We start from the raw sequence: 21661 nt of genomic DNA on the forward strand, positions 1-21661 counted from the left end.
TGTATGTTTTGGGGTGGTATATTTTTATAAGAAAAGAAAGAGCTTGTGTTCGTGCTAGGTGGTGGTTGCGGAGGGGGTTTCACATCGAATCGTTACATTACGGATATTCTCTAAAACCATTCTGTTCCTTATGTCGGCTACATAGGCGATGGCTTTATGCTAATGCAGCATAACGCTCGATGTCACCTAGTACAGATAACTAAAGATTACCTGGCCAACACCCATATAACAATGGACTGGTCTCCATTGATTCGGAATATGAATCCCATCGAGCACCTAAGGGATGAACTTAAACGCAGGGTTCGGGTCCGTAATCCAGCGACAGTGGCGTAGCTAAAAACTTCGTAAGATCAAGAGTGAGAAGCGAAACCTTAGGAATCAGTTACAATAAGAACCTTAAAAGATCGCATGGAAAGTGTAATACAACTCGGAGGAGAAAATACTCAACGTATTAATTTTGATTTTTTGATATTTTACTTTTTATCCATGAATAATGACTTTCATTCGTAACATGTTTTCTCACATACAATATTAACTTATCTTTGTTATGTTCTTTACTTACTAACTTTTTAAATATTGGTGTCACTTTTTTCGCGATATTTTACTTTAATTTTACATATGTGTATATATCACTGGCCAAATATCGTAGTCAACTTATTTTACTTGAGTCGATTTTTTTGCTCGCAAATGTAGAATACGGTAATTTTTATGAAACGCAACATTCACATAGCACAGAGCGCCACAGCTTATCATAAAGTCCAGGCTACAGCATGGACTACAGGAAAGTGCAATATGTCACGTGATAGAATTTGGCAAATAGAATACAATGCCATAGAAAAATCAAACATATCTTTGTTCCTATTGGTTCAATTGCGACATGCGAGATATCGTGTAACAAGATTTGGTTAATAAAATACAACGACAGAGAGAAAGTAAATATGAAAAGATACAAGGGTCTTAGGTATGTAGAACCTGTCAACGGTTTACCGTTCTTAGACGGGTGTGGTTCCTTATAGTAAAATTTAGCAAATAGAAAACTGTAATAAATAACTTATCCATTAAAACGTATTTAGCCTGCACCAAGGATATCGCATTTGACGTCCACTACTAAACATAAACATCCAATTCTTTCGTACACTGTTATGTACGGGTTTCTCAATCTATTAAATACATAAGTCCGAATCAGCAAACATCTAGTTTCTGACACACAACTCATTAAGATTTACAATCTCTCCCTAGGTACAAAATATTAAGTGGATCAATATGGAAGACAAGTCTCCGTCATTTTTTCACTGGTCTCCATCACTTTCACATTTTACACTTTACAAGTGTAAACTATCTTTTGCTAGATGCAGGTATCTATCATTCTGTTGCTAATACCTAAAATATGGCTAAATATTCTTTCGTAAACAGCTAAACGAAACTCGACACTCGAAATTAAATGAAAAGGTATTATACGAAAAGCATTGACGATTCATTGATATGAATAAGAACTTCGACTAATTGCTATATAAACGACAGGTTTGACTATATCTTATAATGAAAATTATTAAAAAGCGTTATACATCTACTCTAAAGCTTCCATTCCTTTACATAACTCTCACTTTCATTACATCCAATACTTAAAACACTTTTACACTTTACGTTATAATCAAACCATCCAAAGTCCACACCACCCGACAAAGGTTTCAAATTGAAGTCGAATATATTTGTGGCCAAACAGGTTAACATATTTTAGAACAACTGGTATTACCTTTTATTATTAAAAACGATACCAAACTCTAATTTTAGCGCTATTGGGAATCACTCCATTCATACACGTAGGTACATATTTTTCCTATAAACTCGTGTATGTAAACAAAACAAAAATAAGTGTATTACTTATTAGTTATTGTAAAAAGACTTATGAATATCAAGTATTTGTCAACGTGTATACTGTGCTTTATCTACAACAATCAATTAATTTAATCAAAGATATCACGACATATCGAAGGAAAGCAAGAAAAAAATATAATGTAATAAAAGTGTGACTACTAACATAATTAACAAGATATTATGTTATTAGTATTAAATATATTTCGGTAACTTTAGATGTAATAAATTATATCCAGCATATGAGGTACAGTTAAATAATATACATCTATATGTATACATACCAATTTGTAGGTGACTAGGCTGGTGGAACAAATGATCAGGAAGCTATGGAATACAGGGCAAGAACGCTAGCCCCATAATATGAAAAATGGAAACTTAGAATAACACCGAAAACGAAAACAATCTCAGCATTGAGGCAGACACAGCAAATCATGTAGTAGAGAACAAGGAGATATGGACTTGTTTGGAAGAAAATATCTAAAAATAATAAACAACTGATTTAAGAAATTAACACCAGAATAGTACAAAAGAGGTCTATATAGAATGCCTTGACAAATTTATTTAAAATAAGTTGCTTAAACTAACCACAAAGGTGCTTAAAATATAAACAGCATACAGACAGGTCAGAGGTCAAAAAAATACCGACAAAAATTAGTATTACTAATAATATAATCCTAAAAGTATAATAAAAATACTACTCGTACATAATATGAATCAAAATTGCAATAAAAATATAAAAACCTATGAAAAATAGGTACATATAGCAAAGTAAAAAGCTAACATTAAAAAACATAAGGTTTTGAACCATCTTTTAGACCATGTAAAAAGCTTTAAAATGACGATTTAAAACAATTTATATACCTATTTGTTATTTAGATCAATGCAAAAAATGAGCAAAATTTTGAAGAAATTAATTTATTTATAACTATTGCAAAAATTGTTGTTAAAAGTTGGGTCTCCTATAAATAGTGCTTAATTTGTGATAAAAATTTTCAAGCGATTCGTTGAATTGCTTAAGTTTTGTTTTAATTGTTTATCTTAGAAAGATGTTTTTTGTAATAACATAAGTCAGAAAAAAATCCAGTTGGACAATTTTTTGGCTATCAAATGAAAGATTAAGTCTTCTTCTACGAAAATAGTAAAAAAAATATTTTTACATTATGAATATGAAAAACAATTTTACAAAAATATGCTAATTTTTTACTTATAAACAAATATAACTTTCTTCTTATTGTTCGCAAAATAATTATTTTTACATATTCAGAAAGCGTATTTTTTTTTCACGAACTTATAAAGAAATAAAAGACTAGCGCGAAGCTTTAATTATTAATTAATTTTTAATTTTTAATTAATTAATCAACAAAATTGCTGTTTTTACTATTCTCTTTACAATTTCATAATATTTTCAATTAAATATCTATTTAGCAACAGTTTTTGTAGGTGTATCTTTTTTAACCTTTTTCCATGCTTTAATGTAAGTTTCGTTTGAACCTTCGAAGAGAGAAGTCAAACAACAATAACCGGCTTATCGATTTGTTATTAATTAGTGTTCAAGTTTTGCTTTTTCATATTACTAACGTTATCAAAACTATTTAAATAAGTTAGATTTTAAAAACTTCGCTCCCCCATGGGGAGCGTAAAAAATAAGACGCCATATGGTGAAAGTGGAGGTTTCTGTGAAAGTGGAGTTTTTTGTGAAAGTGATAGTTGTTCCAATATGAAAAGTACTACTGCCGTCATGGAATTGGGAACAATAGGTGCTAAGGAGGACGAACCAAAACTATTTGACTCAATAAATCCAGATAAGTACTCGTTAAATAATTATTGCGTATATGTTGAAAAAACTAATCAGCAAAATTTGGGTCGTTTGCATCCTATGTTTGTAGGACATATTTTACACAAAAATCTAAACGTACAAAACATTCAGGAAATTAAGGGAATAGGTAGAAATCGCGTTAAAGTAATATTAAATTCAATAGCAGAAGCTAAAAAGTTGGTCACAAATAAAAATTTAAAAGAATTAAACTTAAAAGCTTTCATACCTAATCACCTTTTAGAGGTCAAGGGTCTGATTCTAGACGTTGACACAAGTTACGATGCTGATTATTTAAAACAAAACATAAATTCAAACTCAAGGGTTGTAGACATCAGACGAATGCACAGGAAAGTTGAAAAATATGGTAAAGCTGAGTATGTACCTAAGAAGACCATTGTACTCAGCTTTGAAGGTAATATATTACCCAGCCATATATCCGTTAATTTTGTTTATTTTAATGTGGAAAAGTTTAGGCAGGGATAGGGCACACAATGCTATAGATGTTTGAGATTCGGACACATATCAAAACAGTGCAAAAGTAGCCAAGAACATTGTATTTTAACTTTTTTAACTTTTCTGTCTTAGCAAACTACGAGGCAGAATTCCCGAAACTACCTCAAAGCTTTTAATAAACATGCTTTCCAGCAGCCACAACGTACAAATTCTCAACGTTCGGATAGTAGCAGACCTATGGCACTAATCCATAACAACAAAAAACGTAAAGTCACTACTTCTCCCTCATCCCCAAACTTACAGAACCCTCCCATGTTTAACTTCCGTTTTTGACCATCACATCCTCTTCCCCAGTATCCAATGCAATCACCCTTTCAACCTACAGAAGGTGATAATAAAGATATTGCGCAGGCAGTGACGGAGTGTGTCATTAATTTTTTAAAAAATATTCACACACTTGAGAATTTAAAATCTGTAGATAATGATAGCATAAATCAGAAAATATTTTCAGTATTGGAGGGTACTAAAACATTATTCATACTACAAAATCTAAATTATTTATCTAAATTATGTAATTCAAATGGAACTTTTTTCTGGTAGTATTATTTAAACATTAATCAGTCTTATTTAAACATTAATCCAAGGTCAAAATGCACTATTAAAAAAACCAATATGAATGTTTTCATTTATTTTATTTAACCACTTTTTACTTATTCGTTAGAATCAGATGTTGGAGAACATCTTCAGTAAATAAGGTTTTCCAAGGACAAACAACTCTGAGAATTTTACAGTGGAACGGAAGGTCCGTTGCATCCAATAAAATAGTTTAGTTCATTTTTTAACAGCTGAAAACATTGATATAGCGTTGTTAAGTGAAACATGATTCAAACCAAATCAAAATTATACATTTAAAGATTATAATATAATCCGCCAGGATAGATACGAGGGTATGCCGGTGTAGCAATTTTGATTAAAACTTCTATCCCATTCTGTCAAGTGAATATTACTAAAAATTTCAATGATAAAATTTTAGTTTGTGGCATCTCCGTTAAATTTAACAATTTAGAATTAAGTTTCTTGTCTGTGTATAGGCCACCTAAAGTCCGTACTTCTAAAGATGATTGGAAAAATATCTTCTCTCAAGTTACATCACCTTGTATAATTGGAGGGGATATGAATGCTCATAACTCATTATGGGGCTCACTGCACAATGACGCTGTAGGTCATCAAATCGTCAGCAGTGTCGAGGACCTAGATCTTATTCTTTTGAATAAATGGGAACCCACATATCTTTCCAAATATGGTACTCAGAAATCTATGACTGACATTTCTCTCTGTACAGCTAATCTAGCCAGTAAAGTTTCCTGGTCCGTCTCTTCAGATACCTTTGGGTCAAATCTTTTTGCTATAACCATGAACCTTTCCACATCTAACACATCACATGAAACAATTTATCCAAAAAGCAAATGGAATATCAATAAAGCCAATTGGTCACTTTATACATCCTTAATAGAAAAAATGTTTGTCAACTATAAAGCTTTTTAAACACTTACGAAAATTATAATTTTCTTATTGATTGTATTAATGAATCTGCTTCAAAATCCATCCCTCAATATAAAATTCTTAAACAAAAATCGTCCCCCACCACCATGGTGGGACCCTGAATGTGATTAAAAGCTTACAAACTTTCATCGAGTTTTGATAACTACTTAAAATGTCAGGAAGTTACTGCTCGAACAAAAAAAAACAGTTGAAACAAAAAGCTAAATCCAGTTGGATCAAATGGTGCTCCAATTTAAACAAAAATACCTCTTCTAGGCAAATATAGTCACAGTCCAACAAAATGAATCGAAAAACGCAGAATAGTATAAAACCGTTCAGCACTGAAGTTTTAGAGGACTTCTTTAATAAAGTTTCTCCTCCCTGGGTTCAATATTTCTCTAACCAATCCGAACAAAGTCACCAATCTAATCACTTTTTGTTGAAACCTTTCACTAAATCTGAATTAGATTTCGCTCTCAAAAATTGCAATAATACCTCCCCAGGGATTGATCAAATCAAATACCCTATGTTAATCAACCTACCAAGAGACGCTAAAGATCTACTCTTACAGGTATTTAACGATATCATTCAAAATAACATCGTTATTGATTCATTTAAAAACGCCATTGTTGTTCCTATCCTAAAGTCCGGTAAAGATCCAAATATTGCAAATTCATACAGACCAATATCGTTACTTTCCTGTGTTTTTAAAACTCTAGAGAGACTCTAACAAAATGGTTAATTTATTTCATATGTCAATCGTATTCGTGGATACAATAATTGGATTTTACACAAAGAGGATCATCTATGTAAGAGATCATAATAACAAGCTAATTAGACCTCGATATAATTATCAAGGTATACCACAAGGCTCAGTTTTATCTCCAATCTTATTCAATATATACAGCTATGACATACATAACATAAAAATAAACAACAGTTCATTCAAAATCGTACAGTATGCCGACGATTTCTGCATCTATACAGAAAACAAAAAATATGAAACCTGTATGCAAAGCCTTAGCAAAGTATGTGAATCCCTTTTTTCATGGTTCTTAGAGAATTGTCTTAATTTATCTATAGAAAAATCAGTAGTATCTATCTTCACAAGACATAACATTTCTACAAATGAAAATATCATTCTGAACGATCAATGTTTTAAGCTTCAAAATCATGTCAAATATCTAGGCCTTATTTTGGATAAGAAGTTATCTTGGAGACAACACATAGAGTACATGCTTGATAGATGTAACAAAGGCAGCAATTTCCTCAGAATGACAACTAAAACGTGGTGGGGTTGCAATGTAGAAACATCGTTGTTTTATCGCGCATATATACGATCTATTCTAGATTACGGTGCTACTCTTTATGGTTCCGCCTCCAAGAACCTTTTAAGAAAAATTGACACGTTTCAAAATTCTATTATGAGGGTATGTTTGGGTGCTATGAGATCAACCCCTATACAACCCTTATATGTTAAAGCCGCTGAGCTACCCCTTGAAAATAGAAGAAACTTTTTAAGTGAAAAAAGCCTTCTTAAAATTCTATTAACTAACTCCCAGTTATTTTCAAGCGTCCGACAACTTAACGAGTCAGATCTTACAAACAAATATTGGGAGAAAAAACCTTCCCCGCCTTTATGAATGACATTACAGAATAATCCTATTTTTTTCAAGAAATTGCACACGGTTGACAGAAGCTTAGACTACTTCTCCTTATTCCACAGAACTGAGGTTATAATACCCACTTATAGTGAGAACACCATTTTGAGTAGCAATCTTCTAAGATCTCTACTGCAGGGTTATAGGGAAGCCACAGTAATATACACGGACGCATCAAAAACAACAGAAGCGACTGGATGCGCATACTTTTTACCTGCTACAAACGTAGAATTCAAGTATAAACTACCAAATGAATTTTCAATCTTTTCACTGGAATCAATAGCTATACTTGAAGCTCTAAAATATGTTAAAAACACCTGCAATAGATATATTTTAATTCTGTCAGATTGCCTTTCAGTTTTGCAGAGCATATCATTGTATCATTTATCATCGACTGGAGCCATAAAATTTATTTGGGTCAAAGCACATATTGGTCTCAAACATAATGAATATGTAGATCATTTAGCTAAAATGAGTGTAACAACTGGCTCTACGTTGATATATACGCTTAATACATCAGATGTTACTACGATTTTCAAAAAAAAAAATCAGCAATTTAGATGGAAAGAGCAATGGAAACATTACTGTTCTACAAACCATAAAATATATACCTCTTTACAACCAATTATACCTCAAACAACCTGGTTTCAGAATTTCAAAGATCCTCGTAAATATATTACTACTACAAATCGAATACGCTTTGGACATGCATGCTACCCACGCCATTTATTTAAAATAAAAGTCATCGATGATGATAGTTGCAAACATTGCGGTAAGCTAGGTGACCTCGATCACATCTTCTTTGAATGTCCTAAATTTATTCAGCATTCAAACTCCCTGTGGGTTATTAACAAACAAATGTACTATTACGAATTAATAGTACTTAAATTAACAGAACTATTCCTTCGATAACTCTGGCGAGATATAAATGAACTTTTACTCATTGGTGCAAATAATTATTAAAATTTAAATGGTTGCAATAAACAATCAAAGACAATTTATAGGTTTAGGTAAAACTAGGTAAAACTTACCGCTGGGTCTAATTACCAGGGTTTGCACTACGAAACAACGAACAAAACCAATTCAATATGCGTGCATGGGTTCACTTGCCGGGTTACGTCTTTTCTTTTCAACGACTGGTACTCTTCTCTTTAGCGAAATGCATTTGCGAGCCTCAGCGGTACTATTAAGGGATCGGAAGAATACAGGGGAGGAAAAATGTATTGATTAATTTATACAACCATATTTGAATTTAAACACTCCCTGTATACAAAATTAACTAAATTCACTACATACGCTCCATATAATATACAGTCCTTGTTAGCCGTAGGTTCTGTAACAATATATAATTTAATTATAGAATTTTTGTCAGACACATGCATAGCTTTATAAATCTGATACTCGTTCATGAAAACTTTCATGAGCGTGTATAGGGTTAGACTTGTACCCTTTGTTTATCCTATATGTAACAATACCTTATCCGTGGTCCGGTATTGTTTGTCTGTTAAAATAAATGTCTTGACGGACCCCTAGACGAGAAGCGAGTGTCCTTGTATTTTCCTTCGACGTGTTCTTCTATTAATTATTCGTCTATTTCGTTTTAGGGATATCGCTGTGCATTTGTCTGAGAGAAATAATCTGTACTTATGTGTATATACCTTCTTAAGAGCGTATGCGCAAAATTTCTGGCCAATGCTTTTTAAATGCATTAATTTTTTTCGAATCCTGAGAAAACTAATAAATATTTTTGAAAAATTTAAACGCAGAATGAAAGATTACATTATTACTGAGGGCTGAAAGTCCCTTAGAATAAACAAAAAGTTTTTTTGAATGAGATATTTGAAATTAAAAATCACACTAAATTTTCTCTTATTTTTTCACACCTGTAACTTATTAAAATAAACATTATAGAAGTTTTCAGGGACTTTCGGCCCTCAGTAATAATGTATTCTTTCATTCTGCGTTTAAATTTTTCAAAAATACTTATTAGTTTTCTCAGGATTCGAAAAAAATGAATGCGTTTAAAAAGCATTGGCCCGAAATTTTGCGCCTACGCTCTTAAGGAAAACATTATAACATTTCGAGACTGGCTGTCTATGCCACAAAAAATTCTTTAATGCAGTCGTTAGTAAGATCATTTTACGTTTTCTGTCGAAAAAATCTGAAACATTTCAAAAATCAAAATCGAAAATTATGGTCAGTTTTGACATTTTGTATACCTAACGGCCAACCTCTCGTTAGGTACATAAATAGACTGTTCCAGTGTGACTGTATAAAATATGAAAATGTTTCACTAATAACCCTTTTTATCGCAGTGTAATACAATGGTCTAACTGCAAAAATCCAACATAATATTTATATTTATATGAAATTATGAAAATATAAAAAATATATTTAAAAAGTTTACTTGTGGCAAACATGTCAAACTCAGACCATATATTAGAGAGTTATCGAAGAGGTAATTTATTTCGTCCTGTAATAAAAACACCATTATTTTGACATAACTTCTATTTAAATTACCCTTATTTTGACGTGATCTGTCAAATTAAGTGTAGAAAGATATAAGATATTTGATCAAGTTTGTTGTATGTTCTGTTTTATTTAATGAATACTGTTTTTGTATAATTATTATTCTCAATTAGTAAGTCCTCATGATTATTGTTTTATTGTCTACCGATAATATTCATAAGTAACAACTCTATTTCTTCATCATTTGCGATAGCTAAACTAGCTATATCTAATGGTTCTTCCATATTGTAAGATAAGTATTATAGATTATAATATTATTTAAATAACAATTTAATTAAATTCAACGTTTTATTCTTTTCAAATCTTATTTTAATTTTTAATCTAGGATTAGGTATATAAGTAACACATGGGATCTTATAGGCATTTATCGATTATTTTTATATTATACAAAAATATGAATGTCATTTGTCAAAATAAAAGATTTCTTTAATATGATAGCAATAACTCTCTTTTAGACCTGAAGTATTTTGTACTCTATTAAAGGATACTGTAATAAAGGCGGCTGTCATCTTATGCTTTCAATAACTCTCTATTAAGGTTGATCTTCACCCTCGATTAATTTGTTTCTGATCCTAGAGATGGCTCTACTGCAGCAAACTGCTGTGGTAATTTTTTTAACTTAATTGTAGATTTCTACATGATGACTCTGTAATATTTTCAAACCCTAACATAAATTGCAGTTTTCTCTCATTATATCCATTGGCTGAGTTGCCAAGTTATATAAACATAAATTTTATCAAATACGCTATAGCTTATCTGCTTACTAGTAGACCAAGTAAGCAAATATATATTTAACAACATCTTTATGTATAATACTTTACTGCTCTGCTGTGTCAGTCGGAATATAATATACCAAATAAATCATATTATCTAAACAATTTTATCGACAAAGAAATTATGTAGGTACTTGCGGCTATATCTGTGAGTATCGTATTACCATTAAATTCATACATCATAATTATATTACATTTTTGTTGATAGTTAAAAATTAAATGATCTGGTATTATGTAATATTTTAGTGGGAAACAACAAAAATGTTATGCGAACATGTCTTCCTTTTGGTCTGTTTATTATTATCTATTACTATCTCAGTCTTTATGGATTAACAAATTTTACTATGTCTTCCTCTTCGTTTATATTTCTATTTATTATTTCATGCTTCATTAGTATTTTATATTCTCCTTATTCTGGTTTTATTGGTCTGTTTGTTCTTATAATTTTTCTTTTAATAATACTTACTTTTTCTTCATTTTTTTTTCGTAAGACACATTACTTCCGCTCCGTATGCTATCATCGGTCTAATTGCTGCTCTATATATTTTTGTCTTTGTTTTTTTTTGGTGCTTTTTTTTATTTTTAAGTAGGTAGTTGGTGATATTTTCAAAACACCCCGTTCTTCTCCCGCCTTGTGTGCGTGGTAGTCGTATGTTGGATGTATGATTTGGAGTGGTTGATGCGTCTTTAGTTATCACGGTTCTTTTTGTTCTTCAGTTTCCGTATTCGACGATTTTATAACGTCAAATGAGTACTACGTGAATGGTGGTATTGCGTATGTGTTTATTGCTATTACTATCTGCTTGAAAAATATATATGCAAAATATTCGCATATATATTTTTATTTCTTAATCAAAAAGGATATATTACGGAATATGTTCATTTTGCTTTATGATATTCTCGAAGCCCTATATCATTTAGAATAAAAAAAGGCAATATATTGGGATACAACTCTTTTGCATTTTTTATGAGAGTAAAATATTATTATAAAGTAAAATGCAGCTTTTTCATTTACTTGTATATTGTCTTTATTGTGATAATATATCATCTTGTTTTTATTATTGTAATATAATTTAGAAGTTTGAATATCATATTACACAACGTGTTTATTTCCAATTTTAATTGAGAGCGTACCGCCTACCGCATTTTGTTTTGACCTTTATTTGGACATTGTCTGAATATATATACTCCGCAAATTAGTTCATAATAGAAATAGTAAGCAATTTTACTTGAATTTTACAATAAATCATTTACTTGAATTTACTGTACGTAAACAAAAAATCCTTTTTGATTAGCTTTTTGTATCAGTTATTTTTAATGGGACTGATTGTATTTATATTTTAATTTTGTTTAGGCTTCTTAATACTATAGTGAAAAGTAATCACATTTTTATCTCGAAAAAGAAAATATAACGATCACATCACAGCTACAGAGGGAAATTAATTACTTTTACTATTAAGTAAAGTGCATACCTAATTTTTAATTGTAATTAATTTGTTCCCAGCTCTGATACCTAATAAAAAGTCTATATTGCACCAAAGTATCTTTATATTATACGCGTTGACAGTACACGCAAAAATTTTAACAACGTACTATTTGCCTTTAGGTACTAAGAAGAATAGTAGGAAAATGTACTTGTCTTTCAAACACAATACAAAAAATCCAAAACTAATTGAATAATTAAATTACCACGTTAATTATATTTATAATTATATTTAGATATAGATACCTAATATTAGGCTTATGACAAAAGTAGACAGGTGGTAGACATTGTGGACTATCACGGGTTGTGTTCCTCTGCATGTGCTAGCAGTAGAAAAGAGACTCTATGAGAGAAGAGAGCATTTGACAACAGCCATAAAAAAGAAGAAAGGGAAAGATCAATGGAAAGATGGCAAGAAGAGGAGAACAAGGAAGATGTTGCCCAGTGGACCAAGATCCTGGTCCCGAGCCTAAGGGGACTGGTTAGATTGTCTGTTTTAGGGCGTATCTTCATAGGTTCAGAAAGACAGATACAAATAAATGCCTATATTACGAATATTCCGACATTGTTACTCACACAATGCTGGAGTGTAATAGATGTACAGTGGAGAGAAACAGAGAACGAAATAGGTATGAACCCTGTGACTGTAAGAGAGATAATCGTGAAGATGACGGGAAGTACGGAGGGATGGAATAGTATTCACAATTACATCCGAGCAATCATTAAAAAGAAAGAAGAAGAGAAACACCAACCGAGCCAACGACAGAGATAAGATCTAATTACTATTTTAATGGGAATAAGCCGCAATTGAAGGTTAAAATAAGTTTATTGACGTTTGAATCTTTGATCTTTGATCTTGCACTGATAACTTGTTTATACTCATTATACATTATACATAATATAACAATTAATAGAAAAAAGAATAGTAGTTGGTACCAAAGTACATCTAGCCTTCATCGACCTAGAAAAGGCGTATGATACAGTTCCAAGACTTAAATTGTGGCAAGCTTTACAACTCGGCATTAGTCCATACCTTTAAGGAATAATCACAGAAGTATACAGGGATAACACAACTTACCTAAAAATCGGAAATAGACTATCAGAGCCAATAAAAGTAACTAAAGGACTAAAACAAGGATGCAGTATGTCACCCTTACTGCTTAATTTATATATTGACGCAGCCCTCCATAATTGGAAAAACCACTGCCAGGAAATGGGAATCCCCATAGGAAATGAAGTACTGTTCTCCCTGAACTTTGCGGATGACCAAGTCGTCCTAGCTCAAGTTTGTTATGATCTAGAATTTATGATGAAGCGTCTATACAGAGAATATGTAAAATGGGGGTTACAAGTCAGCATGAAGAAAAGAGAATATTTAGTTATCAATTCAGATGCAAGGTTTGAAGTGTTGATCGACGAGGTCGTGGAAATCAAACAAGTGGAAAAATTTAAATATTTAAGTGCACTCATTGCTAAGAACGGCTTGGGACAAACCGAAATTAAAGACCGAATTACTCAGGGACGTAAAATTGTAGGATGTTTGAACTCCTTATGGTGGGATCGCAACATTTCCAAAAGGAACAAAAAATAATAGGGCACACCATGGTTGAATCAGTTCTTTGTTATGGCTCTGAAGTATGGACAATTAATGCAGACCTGAAGAGAAGATTGTTAGCAGTTGAAATGGATTATTTGAGAAGTGCTAGAACATCAAGGCAGGAAAGGAAGACCAACGAATCTATAAAAAATAACATGAATGCTACAAAAACGGTCATTGACAGAATAGAAAAAAGAGGTTTAAAATGGTTTGGACACCTATTGAGAATGCCTAACGAACGTTGGCCCCAAAAACTTCACAAATGGAAGCCCCCTGGAAGAAGAAAAGAGGTATAACTTGACGCTCATGGAATGAAGGAATTAGAAGAGCGATGGAATCGAAAGGTTTGGAGGTGGAGCATGCCTTAAACCGGCAGGATTGGCGGAGAAGAAGGGGAATACGGCGATAGCTGTCTCCAAAATGTATTGTACTTACAAGTTGGATTAATGTCAAACGTCAATAAACGTATTTTAACATTCAATTGTGGCTTATTCCCATTAAAATAGTAATTACTTTGCCACAAGAAAATAGCTTCTGAACAATAGATAAGATTTAGATAAGAGAAGGGAGTGTTCCAAAAATGTCGTCAGCCTTACAGTGGCCACCCCACTTTCGGAGTACGGCAAATTTTAGGGACTCAAAATGGAGGTAGCATAAAACAATTTCAAAACCCCCCACAGACAAATTCTGGGTACGTCACTGGTTATGCAAGGAACACTATTGTTTATAAATACTAAAATAATTAACTAAAAACGCCTAAACAGGTTTTTAAAACTAAATAGGTTTTTTATAGATATATTACTTATAGAGTGTAAATTTTATGATATCGTACTTTCAAAATAAAAGTTGCAGTATCTACTATTCTGTAACTCTGTAAGTTTCAGCATGACCGGTTCAAAATTCAAACCGATAACATTCCTATTAAATTTTGTTATAATCTGCCAAAGTATTGTACAAAGTAATTGATATGGCAACCCTGTTAGTATGACGTTTCGTTTGAACCGTTTCGAAGCCGAACGTAATGCTATCTATCAATGATAAATACTACCATTGCTTCAGATGGAGCCATCTCCTTACATTACAATTTGAAAGCAGCAGTTCAAGACATAATTCTTGTTTAACGAGATTTTTCATATGTTTAGGAAAAAATATTTAACGTTTTGTTGCAAATATTTTCCACTTTTACAGTTTTATATATGTTGTTATTAAAAAAATTTTCGGTTTCTTACCGGTAACTTTATTATAAGTCGAAACATATTATTTTTCCTATTGGGGCAAAACTGTAAATTCAAAAATTTTCAAAAAATTCAGAAGTATTTCTTATAATTATATCTTGATGTTGTAAAAAATTAACAAAATCCTATGTTTGGTTTTCCCGCTTTATACTTGGAAAAAAGTAGTTTTTTTGATTTTTTCAAAAACGAAAACATGAAGTTTGTTTAAAAGTTGTCAAAATACTTCTAGTCATCACATATGCTTTCTCAAATTTTTTGAATTTGGGGTTTGTCTTTTGGGGGGTGCAGATCAACCTTAATGATAAAGTATAAATAAATATCATTTGAAAGTAAATTTAATTATTATATAAACTAAATAATACCTATGTTTAAGCACAATATTTGTATTTATATGAAATTATTTTAAAACGAGAATTATTATAAAAATTTAAATAAATAATTTAATGTTGTTATTATTCGGATGACATTAATGACTTTTATTAGGTAAATTTTGACAATCGTTACGAATCGAATCTTTTAGGGACATATATTTTTTATTTTTTTACTTTCTATTTATGTCTATATTTTGTTAGTTATTTTTAATGCGATTTGTTTAAACCTGCTTAGAGTAAATATATCAAGCATTTTCGTTTCAGCCCGTATATAAAAAAAACATCGAAAAAGATTCTTAATCTTTTTGCGTCTCTGAGATTGGTAATGTAAACATTTTCGAGTCTGTTTACAACAAACATATTTCTCTTTTGATTGATCTCGATTCCGCCTATTAGATATTTACGCGGAAAATAATCAGGAATCTTTCCGTTTATATTTATACTGATTTTTGGAGAATAATGTCACTCCTAGATGGACCGGTCGCTAGAGCAGTCGATTTCATTGTAAAAGTCTCTTTTGTCATCGGGAATTCCATAGTATATCGGTCAAAGAGAACAACTTGGGGTCTGATCAGGAAAACATCGCTCTTATATAATTTTAAAAACCGGCAAATTTTCGCTTAATTTGAGTTTTGGTTAGAAGGAGGTGATTTAAGCTCAAAATGCTATGTGGCGGTCTTTGTAAAGTGAGATAATCACCGGTTTGTTGCTGTATTCCGTGTCAAGGGATTTAATAACACCGTCTCCGAAGGCTAAGTGGGCCTACATGGTTTTGAGTGAAAAATAAGAAACCGAGTTTAAAGAATACATATTGTTATCATCCAGGATAACCTGAAGCCCAGTTTGATGTTTGATTTCTCCCAATAGACACACCTACAAAAACTGCTGTTGAATAGACATTTATGCATTCCTGTACGAGACGTTGAGTAAGAAGGTCACTGGCAACACACCCTCTTCAAAACAACGTCGGCGGGAAGTTAGAGAGAGCGTAGCTCTAAAGCTTGCAGAACACAGTTCGTCTGAGGAAATAGCCGTCCGAAAAACCAAGGAGCCTGGTGGTAGTCAGTAATGTTTGAAAGTAAGGGGTTTCAGTAGAATATACTGGCCCCGGAAATTGTTCTTTTGCTTGGCAAAATCATACAGGCGACAAGGCGAGTACGACGGACTATAAATTCCGTGAAAGACGTCCATCGAGGGACCCTATAGCAGCGTGGTAAACGCTAGGTGAGAATAGCCATTGTCTAACACTACGAGGTATACGTTAGTAGAGCAAGCCTTTTTACCTTTTTACCCCTGGCTCCGTGAGGCTGCGGAGTCCGCTAACGGTCTTACTAAGTAGTTTCTAGCCCCGTTGATAATGCCTGGTTCAACCAGGTCCGCCTTTTCCTCCCTTTTCCTCCCGGTCGGTGACTAGATCACAGACCGCGGCACTCGCAGCAAACCCTTATGCCCCTCTCATCCAAAATGAATCTGAATCTATCGATTTTCCGGACAATTCTTAAAATCCATACTCGTCTGCCCAAGAATTAATTAACCTCCAAACGGAAATCTTGACTCTACAAACTCGTTTCAATATGAAGTGTAGGGAAATAGAGTTAAACGATCCAAACCATCCCATGCTCACAAAAATAGATTCTGACTATCCTCCGCTACCCTCCACTCATAGAAAATTGTCAATATCAAAAAATCCACAGCCTACTAAACAATCAACATCAGCTCCTCAAATCCAATCACAATCAGCCCCAAAAAAGCCCACAGTCCCTCAAAATAAAGCCCCCTCTACATCCCAAAACCTACCTAGTACCTCCAAAACCCAACCTGCTCCAACACAAACGTTCGCCAATGTCACTAAGGCACCCCCATCTTCAAGACCTCGAACCAATCCTAACATAACCAACTCCATAAACAACCCAAAAACATTCGAATCCCTCATAAAGGACATTCCACAAGACTTGTGCAATCAGCGCACCTTCTTTCGAGTTCTCAACTGCATCCCTTTAATGTATCAAAAGATACACTCACTAAAAGTCCTAAGCCACGGCATTGCTCATTTACGCACCCTACATTCCTTAAACTCCGAAGAAATGCAGTTGAGGATACACAAAGCCACAGGACAAACCCAGATCAAAGTCACGTCAAGAAATCACACTTCCGCAAATCAGGCCCCAAAGCCCACAAATTATCTATTCCTCATTGTGAACGTTTCACACGATTACTCTGAGGAAGAAATTAAACAAATTCTCGATGAACAAGAAATTCCTGTCTCCAGACTGTGGAGGGTAAAATCTTTGCAGACTGGAAAAGACACCCGTTTAATTAAAGTCCTGACGACCTCATCAGATAAATACTCTCACGTATTAAACTATGGCATTTCCATTCATGGACTCATCCATTATACTGAGCTCCCTCACGGAGCAAATCCCGCAATACCAACCCCAAAATATTGCAGCAAATGCTGCACAAACGGCGACTGCATCTCTGAATGCCGCCAAAGAACATTTGTCTGTCCGAACTGCGGACAAAACCACAAATCTAGTGAATGTTCAACTCTTACCACACCTAAATGCCCGAACTGCGGAGGCGAACATCCCGCATATTCAAACAGATGCCCGAAAAGGCAAGAAAAACCCATAGACACCCGTCAAACCCAACCTTTGTCGATCGAAAGATCAACTCCCCCCTTCGACCTAACCACTGACCTTAAAAACACCATTAAACTTAGCACCCTTGTGCTTCTAAATATTCTACCCGAAAGAAGGGATCTCATAACGTCAATCACGAGCTCTGTGATTGACAAAATCTTCGGCCATACAATAGTATTGTCTGGCCACAATAACAACGTCGACATAACATTCCATCCCAATTTCTAAACTAACCGTTTATGGATTTCACAATCGGTGCAGTAAATTGCCAAGGGATCTCTAAAAAGAGACCCCAAATCAAACATATCCTGCAAAATCATAACATCCAAATCCTTGCCATCACTGACACACTTTGTCGAAACACTCCGACTTTTGCAGGATATACAACAATATTTCGAAGCCGCTGTCAGGTTTCCCGTGGGAATGGTATCCTTATCAAACACGGACTACCACACTCCCCCCACAAATTTCCGCAAAACATCCCTCCGCCCAACGTGGACTTCCTTGATCTGCATCTCCCAAACAACCAAACCCTTACGATAATCTCTTACTACAGGCATCCAGCGAGCCCGCTTTCTCTAGAACTTTTAGAGTATTTCTCTACTCTAAATAAAGCAATTCTCATGGGCGACCTGAACTGTAGACACATCCAATTCGGTGATCATTTTAGTAATCCTGAAGGCATCAGATTAACTGATATACTTCTAGACCTTCCAATTATAAGAATCACAAACACTGATTACACGTTTTTGAACGCAAATGGGGCATCTATCGTGGACCACATCATCGTTACGGGTAGCGTGATGCATAGGTTCGATGATCGGTGCCACATAGGCGACACAATAACGTCCGACCATCTTCCGATATTAGTTAACTCTGATATCATGTCACCTCAAATCCCACCTCCCCTAGACAAATAAGAGATTATCGTCGCGCAAACTGGCCACAATTTCAAAACTTCATAACTAATAATATTTCCGAGTTAGGCGAACTTAATACTAATGAAAGTATTGACCAGAGTGTAATTCAAATTGAAAACCTTATAATCGAGGCAATCAATCACTCAATTCCAATGAAAAGCATTCTACCTTTTTCACCGGCACTTCCACAACACATCATTGCCAAAATACATAAAAAAAGACGGCTTTTACGTCAATATAAAATCAACAGAGACCCCCTTGTCAAAACAGAATATAATCGCATCTCTGCTCGAATTAAGAGGGAAATATCCATCCTACAGGCTCGCCAGTGGGAGGATGCTACCTCGAAGTTGGATTACAGAGATGGGGCTAAATTCTGGAACAAATTTAAAGTCCTAACCAAACAAAAATTATCACAACCATCTTATCTGTTGATTGACAATCAAATTATTAGTTCCCCTGAACTAAAAGCAGAAGCATTTAAAAAGTCGCTTATCGAAAATTTTCATACCCCTGATAACCCTAACTTTGATCGCTTATTCAAACTCGAAACTGAATTCGCAGTAAGAAATACTCTCATGCATCAAACTCCAAAACACGTCCCAATCATGGACCCTATTACTGACAGAGAAACGGAGAGTTATTGCCAAATAGGCAAAAATAATTCTCCCGGACCTGACAATATCAGTAGAAGGGGTCTAAAGCAACTTCCTGAGAGTATAATCCCGCATCTCACAAAAACTATTAATGCATGTCTCAAAAATTACTATTTTCCTACTCCTTGGAAAATAGCAAACACAATCATGATACCCAAAAAGGGTAAACCCCGTAGTAATGTGGAATCATATCGACCTATCTCCTTAATAAATTCACTAGGTAAAGTTCTTGAGCTAATCCTAAAAGAGAAGCTCAGTGACTATCTCGACACTCACAATATCATCCCCAAATTTCAGTACGGATTTCAACCAAATAGATCCACAAAAAATGCATTAATAGACTTCACTACTAAAGTCACACAGACAATAAACTGTAACGGTATCGCCATAGCCACGTTTCTTGATGTACAAAAGGCCTTCGATCAAGTCTGGCATGACGGACTAATTCGAAGACTAATTGACATCGGGCTACCTCTACAATTCATTAAAATCATTCATTCTTACCTGTCGAATAGAACAGTGAGAGCGAGAGTAAGCGATCAAGTTTCCACCCCATTCACTCCCCGAGCGGGAGTACCCAAAGGCTCAGTACTCGCACCCCTGTTGTACATCACATACAACAGTTCTATCCCTATTCAAAACATACCACACACGCAAATGTACCTCTACGCAGATGACACTGCCCTCCTAACAACACCAGACGGTTACTTCCCCGAGAGAACCTTTAGAAGAGCACAAACTCTTTTAAACGGTGTCGAAGAATGGTGTAATGAGTGGAGAGTCACGCTAAACGCTGCGAAAACGAAAACTATTGTATTTCGCAGCCCTAAAACATCAATTGGCATTGTTCAAAATCGCATTGATCAAACGCCCCTATATTTGATGGGAGAAAGACTCATTACTAGCCCGACAGCTTCCTATTTGGGTGTTTTATTTACTAAAACACTTAACTGGGAACCTGATCTAAAGGCAACTTTAGATAGGGTCAGGAACCAAGCCCGACTCCTAGTACCATTATCAGGGACGTTTGGCAAAACAAACAAAAAAACTCTCACACATTCATTCGACCCGTTATTGAGTATAAGTCAAGCTTATATTGCCTTCTTAAGGATTATCAACAGAGAAGGCTGTCTGCTGCGGAGCGCAGAATTTTGCGTAGAACGTGCAGAAAACGTTGGTACTTCTCCTCCCGTGAAACCCACCAAACAGCGAACACCACCCCCATCATCGAGAGAATAAAAACTCTCAACAGGAACTTTACTCTTAAAACAATCAACGGCCCCTTATCCATCACTCAAAACACCCTAAAAAGTTCCTGTTCTTTCCGCGGTCACGTATCCACCCGGAAGCCCAAAAGCAAACACCTTCATCCACCGTCTATTCTAATGCAGGCTTGCATTGACGAACTTCCGGATGAATACGCTGACATCCTTGAGGCCACCCCACTAGCCTATCGATCCCAAACATAACTTGTCAAATCCTTTTCCCTACCCTGGACAGGGGGAGATTGGTTTTTTGCGGTTTCCCAATCTCACTACTCAATGATACCTGTCCGTCCCTGAGAAAATAGCCTCAACTATTTTCTCAACTGAATCGACAGCTGCTGGAACCGTCTATCGAACTCCGACGAGGCCTGGCCGTTAGCGTGAGCAACCGATAACAGAATTATAGTGCAATACACTAGTTCTGAAGTCGATTGCAAACGCATAAACGGCTGCAGGAACAATGGTCACTAGAGAACACGGTTTTAGTTTCTGTCGATTCAGATTCGCACACATGCACACTAAGCACAAATTCACATAACACACATACACACAAATATAACAGTGAAAGGGGCACTCTTTCTGCTACCTTATCATCCTCATCACCGAGACCTCCGACCATCTGCAGCCTCCGTTACTTTATACGGAGTCTGTGGATGGTCGGAGAAAATCTAGGTGATTCGACGGACTCTGTAACATCGAAATGGCAGCGGCCGTCACTGTTTGATTTACACACACATTCACACAGAGCGAAATGCGGCGGGTCAACTCTCGAAAGCCGAGGCGCCTCCACTCACGAGCACACTTGGCCACAAAATTACAGTGCAATAAACTGGTTTTGGGGCC

The 21661-nt window shown here is 34.6% G+C and overlaps 1 protein-coding gene across 5 annotated transcripts in view; it reads right to left on the minus strand.

Moving 5' to 3' along the window:
- The window catches only part of Smyd3 (SET and MYND domain containing, class 3), a 378835-nt gene that overhangs the window by 69986 nt on the left and 287188 nt on the right, over positions 1-21661 (minus strand). The window contains exon 8 of one of the 5 annotated variants that reach the window (XR_011950715.1): positions 2157-2352. The exons of the other annotated variants lie outside the window; for them this stretch is intronic. The gene's annotated coding sequence lies outside the window, so the exon portion shown is untranslated. The remainder of the gene's footprint in view (positions 1-2156; positions 2353-21661) is intronic. 5 annotated transcript variants of the gene reach the window in all.

This window comes from Diabrotica undecimpunctata, chromosome 4 (assembly GCF_040954645.1).
Source record: "Diabrotica undecimpunctata isolate CICGRU chromosome 4, icDiaUnde3, whole genome shotgun sequence".
Lineage (NCBI taxonomy): Eukaryota > Metazoa > Arthropoda > Insecta > Coleoptera > Chrysomelidae > Diabrotica > Diabrotica undecimpunctata.